Source organism: Podarcis filfolensis (assembly GCF_964270895.1).
Source record: "Podarcis filfolensis genome assembly, chromosome: 16".
NCBI classification, from domain to species: domain Eukaryota; kingdom Metazoa; phylum Chordata; class Lepidosauria; order Squamata; family Lacertidae; genus Podarcis; species Podarcis filfolensis.
In genome coordinates, this window is record NC_139620.1 from 30,456,600 (window position 1) to 30,480,546 (window position 23,947).

The 23,947-nt window shown below is 45.9% G+C and overlaps 1 protein-coding gene across 37 annotated transcripts in view; it reads right to left on the reverse strand.

Annotated features, from left to right (window-relative positions):
- The window catches only part of ARVCF (ARVCF delta catenin family member), a 594,486-nt gene that overhangs the window by 265,678 nt on the left and 304,861 nt on the right, over positions 1–23,947 (reverse strand). Inside the window, exon 1 of one of the 37 annotated variants that reach the window (XM_083589888.1) lies at positions 1,713–1,766. The exons of the other annotated variants lie outside the window; for them this stretch is intronic. The gene's annotated coding sequence lies outside the window, so the exon portion shown is untranslated. Of the gene's footprint in view, positions 1–1,712; positions 1,767–23,947 lie in introns of those variants that run through there. 37 annotated transcript variants of the gene reach the window in all.

The window sequence follows — 23,947 nt, forward strand, 5'->3', positions numbered from 1 at the left end:
ACAATGAGATAACTGTATTTTACCTCCCTGATTCCTAAAGGTCAGTCTCCCTGCTGCAATGTACATTAAATGCCCATTAACGCAGTATTCAGAGCACCAAATACCTATAGTGTGCATGGATGCCTCTGAGTGGAGAAAAATCAATTAGACCAACCAACCTTACACAGATATCTCAGCTGGTAATTGTCTATATTCCACTATGAAAATTAAGAAAAGCAACAACATTACAAGGGTATCTCTGTGTCGGGAAAATATTGAACATCACCAAAATAGCTTGCACCTCCCAGAAAGCAGAAATCTCTCTGTGTGTGCTATAAACCCTGTGGAGCTGTCTTGGAGGGGATGTCCGAATCCTGAGGAGGAATGGGAGGAACTTGGGGAGTTGTATGCCCTTGGGAGGGACGCGGGTGGCGCTGTGGTCTAAACCACAGAGCCTAGGGCTTGCCGATCAGAACGTCGGTGGTTCGAATCCCCATGACGGGGTGAGTTCCTGTTGCTCAGTCCCTGCTCCTGCCAACCTAGCAGTTTGAAAGCACGTCAAACTGAAAGTAGATTAATAATAATAATAATAATAATAATAATAATAATAATAATAATAATTTATACCCCGCCCATCTGGCTGGGTTTCCCCAGCCACTCTGGGCGGCTTCCAACAGAACACTAAAATACAATAACCTATTAAACATTAAAAGCTTCCCTAAACAGGGCTGCCTTCAGATGTCTTCTAAAAGTTTGGTAGTTATTTTTCTCTTTGATATCTGGTGGGAGGGCATTCTACAGGGCGGGTACCACTACCAAGAAGGCCCTCTGCCTGGTTCCCTGTAACTTAAATAGGTACCGCTCCCACAGGAAGGTAAACAGCGTTTCCGTGTGCTGCTCTGGTTCACCAGAAGCAGCTTAGTCATGCTGGCCACATGACCCGGAAGCTGTACACCAGCTCCCTCGGCCAGTAAAGCGAGATGAGCGCCGCAACCCCAGAGTCGTCTGCGACTGGACCTAACAGTCATGAGTCCCTTCACCTTTATGCCCTTGGGAAGCGTCCTAGGAGGGTGGGATAGGTGAAACCAAGCATCCAAGAAGTGTCTGAGCTCAGGAAGGCAATCAGTCATGAGGATGGAGGGCTCAAGTGGGTTGGCAAAGGATTGTTCCACCCCTAGGATATCAAACACCCTTAGCCACCTCCTGGGACGCAGGTGGTGCTGTGGGTTAAACCACAGAGCCTAGGACTTGCCGATCAGAAGGTCGGCCGTTCGAATCTCCATGACGGGGTGAGCTCCCGTTGCTCGGTCCCTGCTCCTGCCAACCTAGCAGTTCGAAAGCACGTCAAAGTGCAAGTAGATAGGTACCGCTCCGGCGGGAAGGTAAACGGTATTTCCGTGCACTGCTCTGGTTCACCAGAAGCGGCTTAGTCATGCTGGCCACATGACCCAGAAGCTGTACGCCGGCTCCCTCGGCCAATAAAGCGAGATGAGCGCCGCAACCCCAGAGTCGGACACGACTGGACCTAATGGTCAGGGGTCCCTTTACCTTTAGCCACCTCCTGCTGTGGAGCTGTGCTGTATCAGTGAAAAACCTCTCTTTTGGAGAGGTGACTAAATCAGATGCCAGTCAGTGTCAACACCACCCCCATCTCCAAGGACATGGAGAAACCAGCGCAGGAGCAAACAGACCTCACAAACCCAACCACCTCAAAGGAGCACCTGTATGCTTACCTGGTCCCAGAACTCAGGCTGCTTACTGCACTAAGGCTGTATCTGCCCCACTCTTCAAAAGGAAAGTGTACGGGGCATGTTGGATCAATATCATAGCTTCCACATAACCAGGCATCTAACCCTTTTGTGCCAGCTGCACCTTGTAACACATGCCTTGGCTACGTTCCAATCTGATTTATGCATTAAAGCCTTTGGCAGAAACTGGACTGGGAGAACAAGTTCTACATCTGGCACCGAGGGCCAGGACAGTATGAAGTGGATGTTATGCCCTTCCGAAATGATTTTTAAAAAATAATGACCCTTGTTCAGGGTATGTACAACTTGTTCTATGAATACTAAAGACTTTCCCCAGTTTGCTGGACAGGGTTTTTGCATAGCAACCAGGGTGGGGGAGACTGCAATACGATCTCAGAAGGGCTCCCATTAAATAAATGCAGTGGTTACGCTTTTGAAGATAGAAACTGGGAAGCACGTTGCCCTAAACACAACCAATTTGGTAGGTCATGGATGGTGAAGGTCTAGAATTGGCACACCGGGGGCTTTTTTTGTCCCATTGCTCCCTGCTCTCTGCTTACAATACATGGCGACCATCTGGAACAACTCAATTTAGGATGCCACAACTTCTGTGATAAATGTCTGGAAGCATTTCCAGAGAAGCATTCGGTCAGTTCTGCCATCCACATCCACTCAACATAATTAAACTTTTGCACAGGCCCAAGTCTTCTACGTCAATGCTTTCAGATCCCCAGCATCCAGAGGCAGAGGTCACAAGCTTGCATTGTGCAAAGCCAGCGAACAGAGGATGCATTCCAATTGTCTGCCGAGGTCTACAAACAGTAGCTTGATCTTAGAGAGCTGCTAAAAAACAAAACAAAAAAACCCAGCTGTTTTTGCACTTTCATCAGCAAAAATTTGCAGCCCTCCAACTCTTGGAACAAAGGGCTATCAGGATGAACACATGGGCGCTGAATGGAACAGTCTCCACTGTGCCCTTGATTCAAACAATTCAACTAATGCTTCTGGAAGCCCAAAGACAGGCTGTGGATTTACTGCACAGAAATTGTTCACATGCAGCTCAGACCAGTGCTTTTTCAGAGGAGTAAAAAAAAGCTGGGGTGGGGTGAGAGAAGGCGATTGGAATCTGCATGTTGTTGTTGTTGTTTAGTTGTTTAGTTGTATCTGACTCATCGTGACCCCATGGACCAGAGCATGCCAGGCACTCCTGTCTTCCACTGCCTCCCGCAGTTTGGTCAAACTCATGCTGGTAGCTTTGAGGACACTGTCCAGCCACCTCGTCCTCTGTTGTCCCCTTCTCCTTGTGCCCTCAATCTTTCCCACCATCAGGGTCTTTTCCAGGGAGTCTTCTCTTCTCATGAGATGGCCAAAGTATGGGAGCCTCAGCTTCAGGATCTGCCCTTCCAGTGAGCACTCAGGGCTGATTTCCTTCAGAATGGATAGGTTTGATCTTCTTGCAGTCCATGGGACTCTCAAGAGTCTCCTCCAGCACCATAATTCAAAAGCATCAATTTTTCGGCGATCAGCCTTCTTGATGGTCCAGCTCTCACTTCCATACATCACTACTGGGAAAACCATAGCTTTAACTATACGGACCTTTCCATCCAACCACTTCATTGAGTTGTTTTTAAGAAACCACATGCCTCTGGAAAGCTTACAGTTCAGACATAAGAGCGATGCATTTAGAGATACAACTGAAATCTGCAGCAAAAGGTGGGATCCTGTTCAGGATCCCAGGCAGCCACAAACATTACTACTACTGTATTTCTTCATTCTGAGATCGCCGTTAATCATCTGGTGCACAACTGCTTCTCTTACAGTTTAATTGGCGCAAAGGAACCCTTTATGGCACACATTTTATCTGAATTAACTAACTCAAACTCACATATAAGAAAAGATGGCCACAATGGTCAGCCTCTATGGGGAAAAAGCATGCTGATCTAGAGAGCCTTCTGATTGGGTGAGGCTGATAGGTTTTTTGTCTGATCTAGCACTTGGCCATGAGGTCTGGTACTCAGCAATCAAGAAATGCAGAAAGAGCCCCACACCAATCCTGTAACCAATGCCCTCCATTGGTATTGGTCAGAGCCTGTTTGTTCCTCTGCCGTTGGTATATCACATGCATAGTGGTCTCATTTCAAATGACCAGTTCTCAGTACATGCTGCATTGTTGCAATGTGTATTAGTCACTTGGCTTCATCAGGCTAATTCTCAGGAGCAAAGTAAGGTTTCTCATAGAATCATCAAGTTGTAGAGTTGGAAGGGCCAATCCCGACAATGCAGGAATCACAACTTTACTAGTCTAACAAAATACATTCTAGCATGCCCAAGTGCAAATATGCAAGTGAATTTGAGCAGTATTGGATAATATGTTTGTGTCCACGAATGTTACATAAATAATAACATTATTTTCTTAATATTTCCCTTCCATTGAAATGCCTTGCTGATTTTTCTGTAGTAAATCACATCTATTCTGGCTGTAGAGGATAGAGCACGGTAGGTTTTAGCAGAAGCTGAACTGTAGTAGAACGGAAACAGCTTTGATTGCCATGAACACAGGACAGGATGGAAATGACTGCCTCCTTACACCAGGCTGTGCCTCTACTTAGCCCTACACACACACCCCAGCCAAGCTGACTAAAGGCCCCCAAAGAGCTGGACTTGGCCTGGAAATGAAACAAAAACCTTGGATACCACTGAAGTTCAAATATAGAACAAGTTTTATTATTCCACGTGTCCCAAAATACATCTTAGCAAGGGAGTCGGTTCAGATCTCAAATTATACGCTGTTTATTCCCACTGGAAACCTAACGCCGAGTCCTTGCCCTTAAATCAACAACAAAAAGTCTTGGCTCTCATCCTTGTAAAGAAGGAACTCGACTCTTGTTATATTATTTTCTTATCAAAACAGGAAGGAGAGAGAGAGAAGTTAAAGACTTTTTTCATTTGCAGGAATCCTTTGCTGTGCAAAAGCAACCAACAAAAACGATCATGGCACAATGTACTTTGGCCAGGCTTCTTGAGCAGCGAGAGAGCTGTAATTGTGGATAGGCACCCGCAGTTCAAAATACAACATGGATTATACACAGACTCAAACAGCCAAACCACCAAAGGCACAAGCCTTTCTTCAGATATCTTGTTGTATAAGGCAGATGCTGATTTTATCAATGTTTCCTTTTCTGGAAGGGTTTTGGGCACCAGCCAGGATCTTGGGGGAGGGGGGTTAATTTGGTATTTGCTCAGCTTCTGGTACAGACTGAAGGGGGGCGGGGAGCAAAGACTGAAGGAGACTTTTCTTTGGGTCTTTGGCTTTTTTTGGCTTTTAACCGAAGATGGTTTCCCTTCCCCCCCTTTTTTTGAATTCGGCTATATTAAACAAGCAAGAGAGAAAATGCGAAGTCACACGAGAAAAGAAAAATATAAGTAATACCATGTTGGTTAGGGAGATTAGGATCCTCCAATCCCAACCTGGCAGATCAAAGGCATTTATCAGCACCTTTGAAGTGGCTCAGGACTAGATTTCTAAAGCAGTCAGTTCTTCGGAGTAGCAGAAAATGAAAGATATAGAAAGAACCAAAGATTGCCTAGTCCACCCTCCTGATTAAAGGTGAAATGATTCACAACTACTGTCACAGACTGGTTGGACGCAGGGGAATGGTAGGAGGAACCAACTATGGAACCCCCAAGGGAAAAAGGATTAGAACCTGGAGTTTGGTGGTGGGACAACAGTGAGTAGTCAGAGGGAGAAGAGGGAAAAGTCTGGGAAGAGGAGGTGCCGGAAGCTAAAGAGGTAACAGGGCTTAGTGAGGAGAGAGAGTCTGTGACAGAGAGCAGACTCAGAGGCAGAAGCTGAAACAGGATAGTGGGATGAGGAAGGCCAAGAGACAGAGATGAGTTGGGCTGCTCAGATTCCCAGGTGTCTCCCCTGCCTGCTGTGACAAGCTCCCCTCCCTGATGTTCTCCCAGAACCAGAAAAGGCATGAAGCAGCAGGAGCAGATCCAGGCACACTGGTGCAGTCTCAGATTGCCTGGAGAAAACCTAGAAGAGGAGGGTACTTAGGCAGCTGTGGGAAGGCAGTGACTTTCAGTCTTCGCAATTGTCTCTACCGAAAAAGAATTTATGTGCTCAGTAGACTTAGCACTCCTTTGCAGATCCTGTTTTCTAATAAAGAGTTAACGTCAACCACTCCGTGTGATTTACTGCTGGCTCGCTCCTGACAACTACCAGGCCCAAACTCAGATTAGACTATGCAGAGGAAATAAGTGTGTTTATTAATTAAAATCATCTCCCGACCTTCCTCCCAAAGGAGCACAAGGCGGCAAATACATAAGGGGTAAAACAATAAGGCAAGCAGTGATGATGGGGTTATTTTGCAGACAGAGACCTCTGGAGTTACTCTGGTACTTCCTGACTATTGAACTGATTCCTTTTTGTTGTAGTTCTGGCTGCTGTGGTTGCTGAAAGTATATAATCATAATAACTATAAGAATATTTTTATTATTTATACCCCGCCCATCTGGCTGGGTTTCCCCAGTCACTCTGGGCGGCTTAGAGAATATATAAAAACATAATAAAACACCAAGCATTAAAAACTTCCAGATACAGGGCTGCCTGTCCCATCTGGACATTTAAACTATTGTTATTTATGGATTTGAATGTTTTATGTGTATCATGAACCACTCTGAGATTCATAAATGTGCATCTGAAGAGTGGTTTATCAGTTTTTAAGATAAAAAGAAATGGGATATGACTACAGATCTACAGAATGTGTACATTGGGTTACGCAAACATAAGAGCCAAGAGTTTGCACTTCACCCTTGCCCTGTATCACCTGGAATAAGTGACTCTGCCAAGATTACACTGCGGTTGTTGGTGTTAGCAAAGTCACTTACAGAACACAGAAGTCTAGAGACAAAAGAAATCCTGATGGCATTTTACAGAGGAAACTGAACCCCCCAAAAACGTATCGTTTGAGGATAAAGAAACAGAGAGGGGCAGGTCTCATCAGGGGCAGGGTTAGGTCCAACTTAACATTCACCAGAAAACTCCCTCACAGCAGCACACAGCAGCACAGCCAATCAGAGCACCTCCTGTCTCAGCCAATGGCTGGTTGCCAAGTAATACCTCCACCACTACCCTGGGTTGCTGACTTTAATTTGTCAGCATCCATCTGTCTCAAGAGACAATGGAGTGTGCCTCCAGGGGTGAAGTCCAATTGCTGCAGCACTCCAGTGACCTCGCTGGGGCATATGCTTGGGCAGTGTTTATATGCCAAGACCATCCTCTCGGGTTCTCACTGATGTGCTCCAAAGGAAAGTAGGTCAATATGTCTGCCACCAGCTTGGTTGCAGGAGGAAGGAGGCAAGGCAGTGGCGTAGCGTGGGGGGTGCAGGGGGGGCCGGCCGCACCGGGCGCAACATCTGGGGGTTAGGGTTAGGGTGCGCAAATCCACGGGTTAGGGGGCACAAATCCACGGGTTAGGGGGCGCAAATTACTTGCCTTGCCCCGGGTGCTGACAACCCACGCTACGCCACTGAGGCAAGGTACAAACCAATTGCCAGGGACTCCAATCTGGATTTGTGTAGCCCTTTTTTCCTCCCAAAGGTGGTGGAGGTTTAGGATCAGAGTTTTCCTTCAAGACGGGCTACCTTACCAGGTTGGCGAGCCCCGTCTGCCCCTCGCTTCCTTCTACACCACATGCAGAAACCACCTTCTTGACTGTTAGACCTGCTATTGATCTTGTCTGCTGGAGCCTGTCTTTGCATGGCAGGGAAGTCCCTAACTCATTGAAGGTTTGAGATGCGCCGGTTAACCTCACCTGGTTAAGCCCAGCCAGTCAAAGCTGTTCCTGGAGTGTGGCTGCTGTCACATGTTGACAGTTTCCAGGAGCCACAGATGAGAGCCGAGTGCAGGGTGAGGACCAAATGAGGACAAACTACCCCAGGAGGAGCATGGTGCATCTCCCACCAGAGATACCCCCCTCTCCTAACACCCCATAAACAGTGACAACAGATGTCAGGGAACTGCCATCAGCTCAGAGGCAAGAGGTGGAAGGGCAGTTGTGTTACAGGGAGCCTCCAAAGATCTTGCGAAGCAGCTCTTCCTCTGGCGAGGAGGGAAGCCCCGCCTCCAGTGGGGAAGGGGCGCAGGGATCAGAAGATGCTAGGGAGAGCCTCAACACCAAGCCTGAGCAAAGCGGAAGGAAGGCAAGTTCCCCTTTGCCAACCCCCATTCTGCGCAGTAGGTTTGCACGCAGAGAGGGGAGGAGAAGGTTGGGGGTCAAACAACTGTTATGCTGGGGGAGGCATAAGGACCGCCCACTCCCAGATTCTGCGAGCGACTGAGCAGACATGGACTTGCAACGCTCTGCACTGTAAATAGTTTGTACAGATAATAAAGCCTGAAAAAGACAGGTTGGAGTCTTGCCTGTTTGCTCTCGAGCAACCACATCAGCACCTGACAATGGAATTAACCCTTAAGTTGCCAGTTGCCACTGCAGCTCCAACAGTTGATCCACACACAAAAATGAAGCAGCCACAGAAATATGGTTGCCTTAAATTTTCTACCGATGCTTCTTCTGCAACACTTTACAAAGTCTTTCCCCACTACATAAGGAATATGGAATGGTGGGGAGGGAGGGGAGACACTGAATTGCTGAGGAGAGGTAGAGATAACGTTACCCAACCTATTTCTCCATCTGAAACAAAGACGACCCTATTTTTAAAATGCATTCAATCCAGTTACAAGGAATGGGATTCTTATAAAAGAGGAAATTGTTAGCAGTGTCAAATTCTGCAGTTTGCATGGTGGATAACAGCCAAATGGAATACGCACATTTTTTAAAAGCCAGGAGAGTAATTTGAAGATGGCAGAACCCAAACTCATCTGAATACAACGAAACTGGCTGGGCTGGGAGGGGGGAGCAGAAGGAAATAATTCCACTTCTGTCACTGCCTACTAAAGGCACTGTGGTGTCTTCAGTTATGAGACAACCAACACAGATGTAAGACATCACCCTCCTGTTTTAGCAAGGTGCTGAAACACAGTAAATAATGTTGATGGCTATTAAAATAATGAGATTCTGCACCAGGGATGTTGCAACTCCAGATGTGAAGGTCATTCCTGACACTTAATAAATAATAGAAACTGTATTGCCTTCTGCCTCCTTTTAATCTTACAATAAAGAGAGGAGGACTGTCAAATGTCACCTCTTATTTTCTTCATCTATGCCATCTGCACGCCTCTTTTTAGCCACACACTCCCCCTTTGGGGGAGGAAGCAGAGAAGGGAGATGATGGATATGTTGAGCACTTCCAGCGCGATTTCAAATGGTTCCCCCCTGCTCCAGAAATAACCTGCTGGGGAAAATGTTGTATCTTGAAAACAAGGTACAATTCTTTAAAAAAATAAAATAAAATAAAATAAAATAAATGCCTAGAAGCTCCACTTCACACACAACCTTCACATTACTGTGCCATTGGCTGGTGTTTGGACTTGTAATTGATGGATGAAAATTTGAGCAGGAAAGAACACTGAGACAAGATCACATCGTAAAACACACGATAAGTACCTTGGCTTCGTGGGATGTATCAGAAATGCAGGAGATCAACGGGGGGGGGGGAGAGGGCTGTGATAAGATCACACTGTTAAGGGCAAAAAGTGGATGCAATCAGGCTCCTCAGATATGTCTCTGCACCTTACATTTAACACTGTATTATGCCATCTTAACATTCCTGGTGCTGTCTAGGTTTGTCATTGCCACAAAAGACAGCATCTTAAAAAGCAGAGACATCACCTTGCCAACAAAGGTCTGAATAGTTAAAGCTATGGTTTTCCCAGTAGTGATGTATGGAAGTGAGAGCTGGACCATCAAGAAGGCTGACCGTCGAAGAATTGATGCTTTTGAATTATGGTGCTGGAGGAAACTCTTGAGAGTCCCATGGACTGCAAGAAGATCAAATCTATCCATTCTGAAGGAAATCAGCCCTGAGTGCTCACTGGAAGGACAGATCCTGAAGCTGAGGCTGCAATACTTTGGCTGCCTCATGAGAAGAGAAGACTCCCTGGGAAAGACCCTGATGTTGGGAAAGATGGCGGGCACAAGGAGAAGGGGACGACAGAGGGCGAGATGGTTGGACAGTGTTCTCGAAGCTACCAACATGAGTTTAACCAAACTGCGGGAGGCAGTGGAAGACAGGAGTGCCTGGTGTGCTCTGGTCCAGGGGGTCACGAAGAGTCGGACACGACTAAACAACAACAACATTCCTGGTATAATACTGTTTTCTGCCAAAGAATCCTGGCATCTTGGAAGACATTAGATCAGACTAATACAGGGCACTGGTCCTCAAGAGTATGGCAAACAGCCTTTCCTGGGGGGGAAATGACCACAAATGAAAAGTATCTAAAGGGCAGACCACAAAAGACTTTCCTTTTTGCCAAACTGTATTATTTTATTTCCTTTACAGACAAGGAGGCACACAGTAGGCGAGTTCCTTGGATATATGCTAAGGCACTTGGATGGCTGTGAAAATCAACCTCTAGTCCAGGAAGGTTTTGTTTAGTTTTGACTTTACATCTGAGATTTTTCTTACATTCCTGCACAGGAACACATTTAAAAAGATTCACAGTATGGGTTGAGATGCAATGTTGCTTGCAAATAACTATCCACCAAGCTACCTGGCAAGAGTGTTGAATTTTTCAGAAGAAAGGGAGGGGGAAGCTTCTAACCCAAGACAAGCTTTTTTTTCATATGCTTATGTGATCCCTTTTGAAGTGCATCCAGAAAACATCTACTATATTTAAATTTGCAAAATCACTGTGATGACATTAGACAGCATTAAGCAAAAATAAATAAATCCTAATTATGTCTTGAAGCGATAGGAAGTATAGCTCTTCTAAAATATTTTGTTGTGGGTAGCAGGAGAGCAAGCAGAAAATATCTGCATTTCTTCTTTGCATTCTTCCTCCAAAATGTGGCACTCAGCTGCATACTTATTTCCTTGCCCAAATGTGCACCATCCCATGATAGCTAAAATCCAGCCACACATGCAGATCTTAACACAGTTCCATTTAAGTTTAGAGCAATTTTCCAGCCTCTAGATTGGGGTAGCCAATGAGGAGGTGGACTACAGTTGTTGTGGACTACAACTCCCATCAGTCCCAGACAGTGTGGTCAGTGGCGAGGGGTGATGGGAGTTGTAGTCCACAACATCTGGAGGTCGTCTCTCCCCACCCCATGGGTTGACCCTGCTCTAGCTACTGACGCTGCTTACAGACTTTCAAGAAAAAGGCTCCTGCTCTGGTGCCATAGACTTTTCCAGTTTGCTTGTTTTTAGTTTTTAGGGGGTTTTTTTGCACCATGCAGATTGTTTCTTTCTGGAGTCAGCCTGTGAATACTTGCAAACTTGCAAAGTTGAGTTACACATACGGCAGGTCTGGCAAAAGGTAGTGCCTCAATCTTTGTTGTGCTTCCTCAACATAGATAATCATTTGTGTATCTTTTTGCAGATTTGTTCCAACTGTTTCCTGTGTCATTCAAATTGAAATATCCCATATATTTTAACTTCTGAATCCCTGATAGCTAATTACAGTTTGATTCCTGATAAGTGTGCCTGTGAGTCTTATAAAACTGCATGTCTGTTTTAACAGCCTTAAGGCTGCAATCTCAACAGACTTTGTAGGGCGTAAGCCTCTGGACAGTGGAGGGCTTACAGCTAAGTAGCACTGTTTAGCTGCAATTCTATGCACACTTACTCGGGAGCAGAGATGTAGAGAGAATCAATTTCCATTTTGACCCATGCCGTGCTGTTTCTGTTCTGCTGCAGATCGACTTCCAACGAAAACTATGTTATTCCACAATGTGGCAGATCTTTATGTATTTATTCCAAACCATTCATTTCGAAACAAAGGAGATGCAATGCAAACCAGAGAAGATGATCTATCACTTACTTACCATTTGCGGACTGAAAACAACAACAACAACAGGGATTTCAAATTGTAATCACTGGATTGATATCCACTCAACATCGGACAAATAAGTGAATACCAGCAATTTCTGCTCCTGTTTCCATTTCCATCAGTATACTCCAACATCCTTACTTGTGAGTAAGCTTAATTTACTTCTTTGCCAACATGCATAGTGATGTGTTGCAAGATCTACCACAAAAGAGTCAACAATTTCCTTCTTATGTTGTGCTCTCATGCAAAACACACCTCTTCCCAAAATTTCATTTACAGGCACTAGCTATGAGACTGTGCATATCACAGTCTCATAGCTAGTGATAATCTTCATTCAGTTGCACCTGCAAGCAATTCTAGTGCCTCTGACCACACTATGGTCTTTATAACATTGAGCCAATTGTTCTCTGTCCGGTTTACCTCGCCAGGTTATTGAAAAGCTAGCACACGTTAAGGAGAAATATTATCTTCCCCATTCAGTCCAATTCTCTCTCTTCCACTAATATTCTGGACCCTACACAATTTTGTGAGATACAGAAGCTTTTTCTTCGCAAAGACTGATTTACAGTGCTGCTGTATAAAATGAGGCAGCAATAAAATAAGCAGGGTGTGTGGTGCGGGGGGAGAGAAGGTGATAAGCAAGTCTCGGATAATGTATTTCTTTGGCTGAATGTCAGCATTGTGGAATATTATCAACTCGAAAGGAAACAGCCAAGTCTTGATAACACACAAACCAATCAACACAGAATAGAGGCGATTCATTCTTCCAAAGTCCACCCACCCCCCAAAAGAAACACAATCACATGGTCTTTTTATTAAGGAATTATGAAAAACAGAAGCAGTATGATACGACTTCAAGCAGCCAAATAATTCTGGTAGTTGTCGTTCATTAAGGGTGCTTAAAATTCTTAGGAGACCACGATTTCCTCCACCACCTGAGCTGCAATTCTCATAATGGTTTAACTGTCAATCCGTCTTTCCCAGGGAACTCTGGGAATTGTAGGAATGTAAACAGGGGACTAGGGGCCTCCTAACAACTCTTAGCACCCGAAACAAATCACAGCTCCCAGAATCCTTAGGGAGAATCCATGACTGTTTAAAGTAGAAGAAGAGGAAGAGTTTGGATTTGATGTCCCACTTTATCACTACCCAAAGGAGTCTCAAAGCGGCTAACATTCTCCTTTCCCTTCCTCCCCCACAACAAACACTCTGTGAGGTGAGTGGGGCTGAGAGACTTCAAAGAAGTGTGACTAGCCCAAGGTCACCCAGCAGCTGCATGTGGAGGAGCGGAGACGCGAACCCGGTTCACCAGATTACGAGTCCACCGCTCTTAACCACTACACCACACTACACACACACACACAGCAGTATCATAGTGCTTTAAATGTATGCTGTGAATGTGATGTAAGATTTTATTTTATACCCAACTTTTAGGGTGGACCCCTCAAAAACGCTATCCTTTTCTCGGTGCCCTGAGCCTCCCAGCAAGGGCAGGAATTGTCAGGGAATTGTCATTCACTTGTACTCATGTCACTCAATTCAGTTTCTGGGAGGCAACACTTCTCTCCCAGCAAATACAACCATTGCATGTGTGTAGAGATGGACAAATTGTGGCTACTAGCCATGATGGCCACATTCTGCCTCTACGGTCAGAGGCTTTATGCTTCCGAACAGTAGTTGCTGGAAACCACAAGAGGGGAGAGTGCTGTTGTGCTTGGGTCCTGCTTCTGGGCTCCCCATGTTCTCTGCATTCCCACCCCATTGGCAAATTTTGCTTGGAAAAAGTCCTTGTGAAAATTCGTAAGCAATTTTACTGTGAATTTCACCCAACATGCACATTTCTGCATGGGCTAATATACACTCCCACCCCTCCCAAAAGCATTGCATTTTTGTATGTTATTTTCATACGGATATATGTGTTTTTATGAACACTTTGCCCTAATGCATGCATTTCTGCACACTTTACTTGGCTGGTAAACTGTGTTGCAAAATTCAGCAGAGGGTGAATTTTGGAAGATTGCTGCATTTCTGAAAACATTCTTCTGGGAAATGGCAACTAGGTAAGGTAAAGGTAAAGAGACCCTTGACCATTAGGTCCAGTCGTGGCCGACTCTGGGGTTGCGGCGTTCATCTCGCTTTATTGGCTGAGGGAGCCGGCGTACAGCTTCCAGGTCATGTGGCCAGCATAATAATAATAATAATAATAATAATAATAATAATAATATAATTTATTATTTATACCCCACCCATCTGGCTGGGCTTTCCCAGCATGACTAAGCCGCTTCTGGTGAACCAGAGCAGCGCACGGAAATGCTGTTTACCTCCCCGCTGGAGCGGTACCTATTTATCTACTTGCACTTTGTGCTTTTGAACTGCTAGGTTGGCAGGAGCAGGAACCGAGCAATGGGAGCTCACCCCGTCGTGGGGATTCAAACCGCCAACCTATTGATCGGCAAGTCCTAGGCTCTGTGGTTTAACCCACAGTGCCACCTGCGTCCCTGGCAACTAGGTACCATCTGCATAATAGTGGAAAATGAACCCAATTCCCTCCCCCACCTCATCCCTACCTTGAATACAAATCTGGCTCAGCACTGTGATCCATCTCCAAGGACCAGCTTCAAGCCCCATTCTCTTCCCCCATCACTGGCAATACTGAACTAAATGAGTCAATGGAGTGACATAATATATTACAGGTTTTTTTAAAAAAAATAACAATACAGAGATCTAAGTTTGTTTAAAACTTGGCAAAAGGTTGGATTTATCAACAACGAGTGTTTTCCTACACCCACAGAAACCCGTTCTTCACAGAAATATTTAGGTGACAAAAAGGCCAGTCTGATGAATATTTACTGCTTTCCCACCTCCTTTATTAAAAATGCTGTTTTCATAGTAAGGATATTCATGGGTTATCTGCAAAAGGGTTGATGTAATAAGGAAGTGGGGAGATAATCAAATCATTGTTCATAAAGAGATTATGCAGCCATGGGAAGGCCGCTGAGGCAGCCCTTACGCCCGACCGGAAGCTCAGGGTTTGCAGGGCTGCTGAGGGAATACAGAATATACAAGATCAAAATTATAACAAAGGAATTTCAGAAGGTGATAGCCAGATGGCTGCTGAAGCCATATATATATAGAGAGAGAGAGAGAGAAAGAATTGAAAAAGTCATCAAGTTCAACCCCTTGCAACACCCAAACTATAATTACTTTTCAAAGTACCGCATCCCACAAAGAATTGGCCTTTCAGTGTTCAAATAAGGATCTGTTGTGAAAAGCAGTGGCCACCACTGGCTCCTGTGGGAGAGAGTTCCACCGTCTACAGTATGTGCTGCATACTGTATTTCCTTGCATCTGTCCTGAAGAGGGAGAGCAGGAGCCTTGAAGTTGTCCATCAAACTGGTCCAGTGTACTTTTGTATGTTGTATTCACTGTCATACGCATTTTTAAGAAAGACCTACATTGGCTCCCAGTATGTTTCCGAGCATAATTCAAAGTCTTGGTGTTGACCTTTAAAGCCCTAAACAGCCTCAGCCCAGTATACCTGAAGGAGCGTCTCCACCCCCATCGTTCTGCCCGGACGCTGAGGTCCAGCGCCAAGGGCCTTCTGGTGGTTCCCTCACTGCGAGAAGCAAAGCTACAAGGAACCAGGCAGAGGGCACTGCTGCCTCAAAACGAAGACCCATTCAGCTCAGCTTCCTGTTTCGCACAGTGGGAAAAGCCCTCCCTCCCCACATCAAGGAATGGAGGCTGCTATTCCCACCCCACCCAGCAGCTGGTCTTCAGAATTATATACCTCTGAACCCAAGAGGTTCCATTCTGTTGTTTTGGCCGGTAGCCTTTGATTAGATTTATCTTCCACAAATTTTTCTAATCTCCCTTCACAGCCTCATCAATCTTGCAACAGCAAATTCTGTAAAATAATTCCACGTTGTGTGAAAGCGGGCTCTCTTTTGTTCCTCCTGAATCCGCTGTCAATCCGTTTGATTGACTACGTTCGCACATAACAGCGAGCCAAGAATCTTTGGCTGGACGAACCACGCTGTACGCAGGCCTCCTGCTGGTGCACACAGCCTGAAATCTCCTCTGCTCCTCGCCTTTTGCAAACAGGCAAACAAACAAGCTCAGTGCTACATCCAAGCCAGGGGTCAAGGTGTGGTTCCCTCTAATAAGCCAAGGCGAATTGGTTCCTCTGCATGCGAAGACAGGACCTGGCGGACTGAGTGGACGAGACCAATAGTGGGTCCAATGGTCAAGTAGGTGGTTTCCGCATGTGCTGTAGAGGGAAGTGAGGGGCAGATAGGACTCTTCAACTTGAGAAGGTAGCCCACCTAGGAGAAGGAAAACTCTGGTTCCAAACATCCGCTTGCTTGTGGGATATAGCCAGAGCAGAAAAGGCTAAGGAGTAAATCCTGTGGAAAAATCTGTACCAACTGCCTTGCAGGACATCTTCAGGAGAAGGCTAAGGAGGATAGTGTCCTTTCTCTTGGCAGATCAGGATGAGCAGGTAACAGCAAAGGTTGCAAGGTTTTTAACTGGGGGAATTAGAATAAGATCGACTATTTGACTATTGATTCAAAACCCTAAAATGTATTTTATATAATTGACTTTTTATTCCTATTCTTTGTATATCGTATTGTTGTTTTATTGCTTCTGGCCGAGGGCTGATGCAAATAAAGATTCATTCATTCATTCAAAGGCTAAGGAGTAAACACTTCACAAATCTGGAGTGGGGTCCCTAAGACGGTTAGATGGTACGCCTCATTCAGGCAACTCCTACAGCCAAGCTGGTGCCAAACATTTTGCTCTGCTTTCCTTTTCAGCAAGACCGAGAGGAAGGAACTTGTTGTCTAGGCAGGCCAGGACCTCCACACATACTGCCCAGGCTTGTGCCCGGGGTGCAGGGTCACTTGGTGATGCAAACACAGCGGTTTGACTTTACCCTCGAAGGTGCACTCCATTGTCTGTCTACTTGAGACAGACGGATGCCAACAACAGCAACTGGTTTTTAAGACAGCTCCCTGCTTCTTCACCTGCTGAAGTGTGTGCAGCTCTGTGGTGGGTGACACCCATTGGGACTAGTAGGGCAGAGGGCAGGGCGGGCACCAGAGCCAATGACAGGCAAACCCAACTAATCCTAGTTTTGTCCCCATCCTCCTCCCTGTTGAGTTATACAAGGGCAAAACCTAAGACCAGGGAGGAGGAATCCAGCAGCTTGGACCCACCCCCTGGGCTGGTTGTAACTAAGAAGGGAAACTAAGTGAGGGCTGGCTGAGGGTAGACTGAGACTGGTGGAGTGATGACTCTAATCTGGCATCATCCCTTGAAATCAGGATGCATCTGTTTTAGGGGGCATTTGGAGCTGGGGTCAAAGCCATGAGCCACGTAGCATTTTTAGGAGAGCGAAGAAGCTGGGACTGGTGTTCTTGCTGTGGTGATTGCCAAAGGGAAACATCTGAGAAGCTGGACTTCTATTAATTTGGGATGTGGTTTTTATGTGGTTGTTTTGTTATTGCTCGGTTGCTTTTATTTGGCTGCTTGATAGCTACAATGTGCCCTGCACCTTCTAGATCAGCTGGGTGTTAAAACAGTAAGAGTGGGCAGGTACTCTTAGCCTGTTTATAAACCAAAGCTTTACTCCTAAGAGCAGATTGAAAGCATCGCTTCCTCCTCTCCCGTAAACAGTAGAACTCAAGGTCAACAACCACTGAAATCAGTTGGCAGCGGATTCAGGTTGGATAAAAGAAAGCACCTCTTCGCACCATAATACACTTCTCTTAAGGAATTTTGCAAGATGTGGAAATCACTACCGGTTTGGAAATAAGAGGCCTTTCAATGGAATCTCCATGGCTTAAAGGCAGGATGGCTCCCTCTTATTGCAAACCCAAGTAGCGAGTGCCGATAGCATCAGAGCTCCAAAGGGGCTACTGTGAAGCAAAGGGTATAAGGACACCTAGAGGAATCCTGAGGGGGGGGGGGTGTTGTTGTTGTTGCTGCTGCTGCTGCTGCTGTTTAGATGTCAGACTTCAAGGGAATCCGATCCCCCCTCCCTCACAACTGGATGCCAGAAACGGGAAAACAAGATTCACAGAGCGATACGGAAGGTGCAACCGCTCAGAAGATGTTGTTGCTCCAACTGGGCTCCTCCCCCCTCCCTTCCTAGCAACAGCATTTCCCTTTACGGTGGCCGCCAGGGGACAATTGTCTCTGAGTCTTTTGCTCTTGCACTTTCAATGCACGCCGGGCTTGGGGGGGGGGTCGGGAATGCTTTCCAGTGATAACCTGGCTGGTCTGTCTCTGTCTCCCCCTTCTCTTCTCCCATTATCTCCCAACTCTTCTCTTCATTTCTCACTGAGCTGTGACCTCCCTCAAACTACTGTTGTAAATCGCTACTGCCTTCCTCTTCTCTGGAAGGTTCAAGAGGAGGGGGGGCGGTCTCCACCATTCTGACAGTGAAGTTGAATCCAGCCGTCAGGGCTGATAGCCTTCTCCTCCATAATTTTGTCTAATCCTCTTTTAAAGTCATCCAAGTTGGTGGCCACCTCTACTTCTTCCCAGAGAAAGTTTAAGCACATGCCACGAGAAGAAGTCCTTCCTTTTCTCGGTCCCAAACCTTCCAACATTCAGCTTCATGCTGATGTTCTCAATACGGTCGTCAAAGAATTCTGCTTTTCTGCCATAAAGACCTTCTTTGCTTTTGGAGACATCAATTGCATGGGTGTATTTTACTAACTTGGTAAAAACCAGACTGTTGGGCAATTTGTATTACAAACCTGACATGGGATAGAATCAGCAGTCGCAGAGTCCCCTTGGGATTGGTAGGGCAGAAAGCAGGGAAGCCAACAGTAGGTGGTGCCAGAGCAACTGACAGGCAGGTAAAGGTAAAGGGACTCCTGACCATTAGGCCCAGTCGTGACTGACTCTGGGGTTGCGGTTCTCATCTCGCTCTATGGGCTGAGGGAGCCGGCGTTTGTCCGCAGACAGCTTCTGGGTCATGTGGCCAGCAGGACTAAACCGCTTCTGGTGAACCAGAGCAGCGCACGGAAACGCCGTTTACGTTCCCGCCGGAGCGGTTCCTATTTATCTACTTGCACTTTGACATGCTTTCGAACTGCTAGGTTGGCAGGAGCAGGGACCGAGCAACGGGAGCTCACCCCGTTGCCGGGATTCGAACCACCGACCTTCTGATCAGCAAGTCCTAGGCTCTGTGGTTTAACCCACAGTGCCACCCGCGACCCTACTGACAGGCAGAGCCAACCCTAATTTTAGTAGGGCAACACTGAGGGAGCTGACAGCCAGGGCCACCTCCTGGATTTTAAATATGAAGGCAGGCAGGTCAGGTAGAATAGCAGTTTCCCATTTGCCCTAATGAGTCAGCCCTCCCTGAATAGAATTATCCAGTGAAGCAGCTCAATAAAAAAGCTGTGATATTATATGTTTTAAAGGAGGTGTGCATGAATGAAGCCCTGAGGAATCACCTGACTTTAATATGTACTTCCCAGGGTATTGAGTTACAGCACCCACTGTGAAGACCAGCTTACACAAAAGGCCACGAAAAGCAAACAAAACGTTTCCTTTGATCCAGGTATGCTTGCAAATAAACAGATTAGCCAGGTGGGTGCACCTTTCCTTACCCTTTTAGGGAAGAACAGACACCCACCACTAATTGAATGAGAACTCTATAAAGCTGCCTTTATTCTTCTGGAACAAGAGCTTCAAGCCCGCAAGCCAAGCATGATTTGGTGAGAAGCGTACAAGCTGCTAAGGTGTGGGGTTTCATTACAACCGTAGCAAAACCTTCCCCAGCCGTTGCCTGGTTCTGCTCTCCTTCATTTGAAGTTTGGACTCCTAAAACACAAATGCACGCACACATACGCACACAACCTCACATCCATGTTCTGCTGGCCCGTATTCTCAGGCTCCAGCAAAAAGACTGTTGTTCTGTCCTCACAAAAGGAGCTTTGTGAGCGTTGCTGCTATCAGCCAAAATAGGATGACAAGTCCAGGTTGAACAGCCACAGTGGCTGAGTTGCAAAAGCCCTGCTGCTGTGAACCCACCTCAAAGCAGCAGCATCAAGGCCAGAAGTGATGTGGCATGGGGGAAATGAAGAGCTCTTCACGGATAACAGTGTAAGTGTTTGCGGAGCTCAGAATCTGAAGGAACCCTTCTCCCATACCAACGTACTGGATTTTCAGGTTCTATTTGGGAGGTTGGGTGAGAGGTAGATGGAGGAAGGACCTTTGTGGTGACTCATTGATGGTGACCTGGTGGCTGGTAGTAACTCAGCAAACTTTCATGAGGCACAAAATCAGTGCCATTGAGGAGCCAGGTGTAATAATAAAATTTAAGGTCATATATATATATATATATATATATATATATATATATATATATATATATAATAATAATAATAATAATAAATGTTCATAAATGTACCAACCAAGCATGTACATAGATCAGCACAGGAAGACTGACCTGAAACCATGTTGACTCTCAAACTGACCAAATGTTTCTCTGCAAGGAGGAAGGAGGTGAAAAAACCTTCCTTGTTACAGGAATTGGGTAATCACCATTTCAAAGGAATGGGCAGACTACCAGGAAAGGCAATCAGATAAGGCATTATCAGATAACCTGGCAGACAGGAAAAACAACAACATTCAAATTTCTGTTGTAGACCACCTTTTCTGTGATGTAGGTATGATGTATGGAGGGGTGGTCTTGAGCTCCAGGGCAGGGAATTTAAAATGTCTATATAAGGGCAGGCACACCTTTGTTCTGGGTCCTCCTCCATCCTCCCGCGTGTGAGGGGAGCACCCTGTTGCAACAGCTTTAATAAAGATCAGGCTTACTAGCTGCTTTGCTTCTCAATATTCTCTGGTTGGCCTCTGTTATTTTCTCCTACCAAAAGGGAACCCACGTAAGGACTCTATACAGGCTCTTGGATACCCCATAAGGGAAGAAGGGCAGATTTTATTTGTGAGGTCAATGGCCAGGGACTGATGGGAATTGCAGTCCACCTACATCTAGGCCACTAGTTCCCCATCCCTGTTCATGGGATTTTTAACTGAATGGCAACTGAATGCCTGGGTTGGTCCTAGAGCAGAGTCTGAATGAACTTTGGGTAGGAAGCCCTTGCTGAAGGCAAACAGGTCTGGTCAGTGCCCGCATGAAAGAATATGTAGACTGGCTTGCATTCCATGGTGGAAGAAAAGCAGGGTAAAAAAATGCAATAAAAAAATAAATACAGTGAAGTTTGTAGTGCTTTGATTTTTTATATAATCACACATCCACTGTTTTGTGGGGCCGCAATGGCGCAAAAATGTGGTTACGAAGCACGGATTCACATGGATCCTCAGGATTTTTGCATTGGGTCACCCCAAATTCACCATCAGATCACATAGCATGTCCATGGCTACAGCCTGCACCAAAAAATCACGCATCCACTGTTTTGTGGGGCCGCAATGGCGCAAAAACGTGGTTACAAAGCACGGATCCACATGGATCCTCAGGATTTTTGCATTGGGTCACCCCAAACTCACCGTCAAATCACAAGTCTGTGGCCACAGCATGAACCACAAAAATCATACATCCACTGTTTTGTTCAGAATATTTTTTTTCTTGTTTTCCTCCTCTAAAAACTAGGTGCATCTTATGGTCAGGTGCATCTTATGGAGCGAAAAATATGGCATATAAAAACCAGGACGTGAAGGTCTTTAATAAATAAATGGAAACAAATTAAACATTCAGAACCTGGAAGTCATAACAGGCGTGATCACAGGAGGTCCATGATTAGATCTCCTTTCTATTTATTTACTTACTTTGAAAAGTAGTTGTGGGGGGAGTTTTCAGTTCTGAGTAGGGCAGTGACACCAGAGAAAGTTCTGCCTTCCCTCCCTGTACAATTTTTCCTGAGCAAAAGTGAAACCACCTACCCCAAGGGTTGAGGAACCTTTAAGCCATTAAGCACATTCACTAAGAGGTTGGCAGGAGCAGAACCAGCAGCAGATGGGACCAGATCCCAGAATCGGGAGGGACTTTTTTCCTCTCCCTCTTTTGACCACCCCATTTCAACCCCGTTCTTTCCCTTCTTAACCTGCCCCCACCCCATGAAATTAGGCTGAGGACTGCATGGTGCCCATCACAGATCTGCTTGATGCTTCTGTTATTGTCTTCTGTCTATTACCCTCGGCGAGGCTAAAAACAGCTTCGGGAAGGGGAGGGGGTGTGATTTCAATCAGGGAAATGGTGCAAGAAGAAAGGGTTAAGCACTCCCTCCAGGAGAACCAATCAAAAATCTCCCACTCCATATCCATTTTGGCCTTCAGGCTTCACGTTTTGAGGTGTGCAACCGAAATGGCTAATGTTTCAAGGGGTCCCTTCTTCTCTGCCAATTTTATGCTATCAGCCATTGTGAGGTGATTGGAGGAAGGGGGGAGATTTACAAGCGTTCTCCCCCCCCCCAGTCTGTGAAACTTCTGCTGTCGGTAAAATAAATTCCTTTGACAGCATCGAGTTGAGGAGCCACCATTGTCCTTATAAGGAAGACCCCTCTTGCACTCATCGACAGTCCAAGGACATATGAGGAATTCAGACTTTAGAAAAATAGCCTCAATTAATCTAGTCCCGTGTGCCATCGCCCCCCCCCCCGCCCCCCAAGAAGAGCACAGGAAGCAAAACAGACATCTGTCTTCTCCTAAATGCCTGACAGTCCATTGAAAAGCGAAACCATAACACTTATCTCTCTCTGCCTGAGCCTGAAAAATTAAGGGTGGCATGGGAAAATTTATTTCCGACACTGTTAAGACAATAATCATTCTCCAGAATACACACACATTCCTTTGTCAATGACTCCCCCCCTTAGAATGTTAACATTACTCCTGGCAATCCATGTTAACATTCTCCTCCTTACCTCTAAGATTATTGCATGTATCTGGGGTCTCCCCCTTTTTTCCCCTCTCCCTTCCCAGTAGAAAATATTCAAAGAGACAGATTTCTGTTCCTAATTTTGTGTACATCAGCAGCTGACTGCATGCAAGGAGACAGCTGCAATAGTTTTGGGTCAGGCGGCAGAAAAGGCAATAAGAAAGACTTTCACTTCTTACAACATCCACAGGTGTTACACACACTCCTCAAGGAATGCAAACACGAGAAAGCACTTAACGAGGAGAAGAATGCATATATGATGTCAGGGTCAAAGCCGCCGCTTAAGAACTCTACTAACCCACTAGCAGGACCACCAACTCATCATTCCCGCAAAAGACAGACCATGCATTGTGGCAGACAGGAGTGCATTCCTAACAGATGAACGACAAGCTTTGCAACGGAGCTGAAGGTCACCCAATCACTCCTTTGGCCCCCGAGACAAGACCTTCATGCATCAGCGTCCATGCCTAACATCTTAGCTCACCCGTGACCCAGTTTATGGAGGGGGCCAACCAATTCAAGGAACAGAAACCACACTCAAGGCACGCCGTATCTTAAACCGGATCGAAGCGACCCGGGTCTCAAAGGCTCGTTCAACTTTTCGCTGCCAAGGTATACAGCGAGCCCTTAAAGATCAAAGCAAGGCAGGCAATTCTCTCCCCGTCACCATCCAATTAAAAGATGCATGCACAACTCAAAGCACCAACAAGTAACTTTTACTACCCCTGCTGCACCAGAGTTGACCCTTTCCCTTTTCCAGGTGCAAAGATTGAAAGCAACACAGCCGGGTTTAAAAGCAGAAGAAAAAAACACAGGGGTTTCACATTTCACAGCTGACTAGATTCTGTTCTTTTCCATCAGAGTTTCTTCCATCTGCAAAGGTAAGTGAGCAAACATTCATTGCAGAAGAGCACAATTTTCCGTTTATTTATTCTTAACAGGACCTGCATAAATTCACTACGAGGTTAAGGCAGAAATGTATTTCAGCACCTCCATAGTCCCTAGTGTTTCATGATATTGAACAGGGTCGTCTCCTCCTCAAAGGAGGAGCAGGGGGTCTCCCCTGGCCTAAAACTTTTGCTTTCATCCCCTCCAACATTTTCCCTTTTCTACACATCCTAACAAAACCTGCGGTGGGCAAAAGCCAGAGCAGCAACAGCAGGACCAACAGACCTCTCCTCACCCTCCCCAACTTGGCAGGGCAGATCCTCATTCCCAGCTTTTCAGGTCTCAAAAGAGTTTCCCTGGATTTACTGAGCTAGAGCTGGAAGGTCAAAGGAAACAATAGCCGGTTTCTCCCTCGACTCTTAGCACAGCAGAAGACAAAAAAGCAAAATCTCTCTC